Source organism: Charadrius vociferus, unplaced genomic scaffold, assembly GCF_000708025.1.
Source record: "Charadrius vociferus isolate BGI_N301 unplaced genomic scaffold, ASM70802v2 scaffold122, whole genome shotgun sequence".
Taxonomy (NCBI): domain Eukaryota; kingdom Metazoa; phylum Chordata; class Aves; order Charadriiformes; family Charadriidae; genus Charadrius; species Charadrius vociferus.
The window spans coordinates 406,321-409,494 of NW_009647008.1; positions in this window are offsets into that span (position 1 = coordinate 406,321).

Below are 3,174 nucleotides of genomic sequence, written 5' to 3' on the forward strand. Positions count from 1 at the left end.
GCCCTACATATTTTAAGAATGATTTGCTGTTTCAAAACACCTCTCGCAATATGCCAGCAATGTTTTTTTCTAAAGGATATAACCTTTAAAATCTTTCACTTACCTCTTGTTCAGCACTTTTGACCATTCAACAGTCAGCTAGAATAGTGTTCTCTGCAAGGATAAAATGTTTTTATGCCTTATCCTAATAGATTTATTTAATAGCAGTGAAGTAAGTAATGCATCTCATACTCTCAGCTGAAGAATTACAGTTTTCTAGAGCACAAGGGAATACACTGTTAGGAAGCCAAGCGGAACCAGATTTCATACTGCTCATCTTTAGTCCACGTTTAAGACGTAATTGTTTTTCAGTTGACACAGAAAAGTATATCCTCTCTGCTTCAAGTTTAGGCCAAGAAAGGCCAGCTGGCCAGTGCTAATAATAGATATGCCAAAGACATAGGCAGGTGCAAGTATTTTTTAATTAAAGGTCTATTTGGCTATCACTTTTGTTGCTCTGCTGTGTGCCTAATTAAGTCCCAAGCCCGCTAACTCTGTGATGTTTTCCCCTGTAATGTTTACTATGTTGTTCAATAGAGAAGCTATTCCGTATAGAGCTGTCTTATTTTCTACACAGTCTTCCTCAATTCTACCTGTTGTTTCCACTGTTACTTAAAAAGTGTTTAAGAACAGCTGGAAACCATTTGTCTGGATTCAACATTTGAATTTGGTGTGTTTGAAAACAGTGAGGAAGATGAGGCTTTAGAAAAGAAGTGATTAGACAAGTTGTCACTCGGTGGTAGCACTTAGGCTAAACTGCTAAATAACGCTTTGGTTCCCAGTTCCCATGCTTCTTTACATCCAGAACAGAAATAAAGGGTTTGAACTCAATGAATGACAAGACATTTACAGGTGCACAGAATAATCTGCATCAATTAAAGTCATTATTCGGTTTTAAAAATAAATATTTGAATACATCTTTGTTTTCAGAACAAAAAACTTTGGTTTTTGGTCTGAGGTACACCCTTCCTTCTCCCAACTGCAGTTGGTGGGCAGCCCTCCTCCTTCCTGCACTTCTTAACCTCCATGACCCACCAGAGCCCACTGGGGAAGTTACCTTCCCATTTGTGTTTGCCTATGCAGCTTTTTGTAAAGAAACATACAGAATCAAAAAGGGGACATGGCTTTTCACAGAAATAGGTGTAACCATTAGGCTAACAGTGTCATAAATAAGTTCTCCTTGTTTGCATAATTACTGCAATAATATTTTTTTAGATTATGTTGACAGAAGAAATTGAGTTGCCACTACAGCAAGATGCCTCATTTCACAAACTGAACCTAATTCACATGCTAGAAAGCCAAAATGTGCATGCAGCAAATCAGCTCTGCAGCTATGTGCAGAGCAGTAAGTGGGAGCAGGCAGAAGTGATGCCTCTGGGATCCCTCTGAGTGAGAAAACCTGTGGACTCTTCTGTGGGGGGAGCTCTGGACATCTCATTTCTTTCTTAGCCACTGATGAATACATGGCTGGATAGAACTACCGTCTATCTTTAAACAAGAAATCTTGAGTGATTTTACTGTTGGCCCTTGTCGAAAAATACAGCATTGTACAGTACTGGTTCAAAATTGGTAATATTCCCAAAGTTTATGGGCTGTGGTAGGGGTTATGTAGTTTATAATAGAAAGCTGTTTTATAAATCTCTCCTTATATGCCACTATCTCAAAGTATGATGGTACTGGGAAAGCATCAGTGTTTTTACAGTAGCAGGTGGGACAGCTATTGAGAGGTTAAGATGAAGAAGCATTGGAAAGACCTGGAGATGCTCTCATGGCGTGGGAGTATGCCTCATCAGAAAAAGGCATTCATGGTAAGATGTGGTTTACCTTGTTGTCTGATAACAGACACACTCAGATGAGCTTTAAAGTTTCCAGTGTCAACCTAACAACAGGGGAAAGGATTCAAGGTGGCCTGCAAGACCTGAGCCATTTGAAAATGTGTATGAAGAGTTAGGTTTCTAGCCTGCGCTGAGATCTGTGATGATGCCACTAATGCTGTCAGTTTCTGATGGGGCTAATTCCAGGCAAGTCCTGTTATATTTCTTAGCTTGTACTGTGCTTTTAGATTATAGTGTAGGCATACGCTTTGAGACAGACACAGGGGAAGCAGGAGAGGTTAAACAATATGAAGGAAAAAGCCAACATTTTGAGTTCATGATCTTTGTCCCATGAAGACTGCATCTTCCCATGCGTGGAATGCCATAAAAGTAAAAAACAAATGCTAACTGATTAAGTTGATTGAGAAGCTGTGGTTTGGTTTCATATCATGGAAAGGCACCCTGCACAAAGGTTGAAAACCCTTTAAACAGTGTGGTGTGTATCTTTCTCCTGTTTACAGCTGTGTGGCACAGGGTTTGTGTTTCAGGGTTGGCTGTACAAGTTAATTCTGCAAGTTGCTTTTTTCTTTGTTTGGCTGGATGATGCTAAATGCAGTCTCGCACTAGATCATTTCATAATCTAATTAGTGGTGAATTCAGTCATATTTACAATGGTGCATTACAAGTTCATCTCCAGCGTACTCACTTCGATGTTTAATAGCATTCCTGGTTCGTTTAGGTTGTGATGGCTAATCCTTTGCTAGAAAAAGCTGGCATAGTCCTAGGATCTGGCCTATACTGAGTTAGCATGGTATAAAGCCAGGGCAGAATGTGACATTGCACTTTTATATCTGAAAACATTGTAAAAAGATGGCTTTGAAAACATATGCAGGAACAGTTTACAATATAGAAACTATTTACCTGATGAAGTATACATCCTAATCAGAGACGAATGGTTCCTCATTTGTGCAATGTGATGAATTTGTTGTGCAACATAAGTTGATCATCTAAAAATAGCTCCATTTGTGCAGTTTAACAAAGCAAAGAAGTTAGTTTTTGAATACTATTTTTCTTCTAAGCACGTAGAGCCACATAAAAATAGGGAATGTAATACTTGAAATGTATCGTTGAAATTATAGCACCTAATACTGTCAGATGGAGAACAGGCCAACATAGCTTACACACCATAGCATCTATTTATAGGCCCGACTCCCTTTTGCAATGTCAACTGAAACATTAATCCTTGTTTTAAATCACAGTGTCTCAAATATCAGCTGCTACTAGTTGTACAGTTGCCTTTCAGTTTATATCAGAGAGCCCA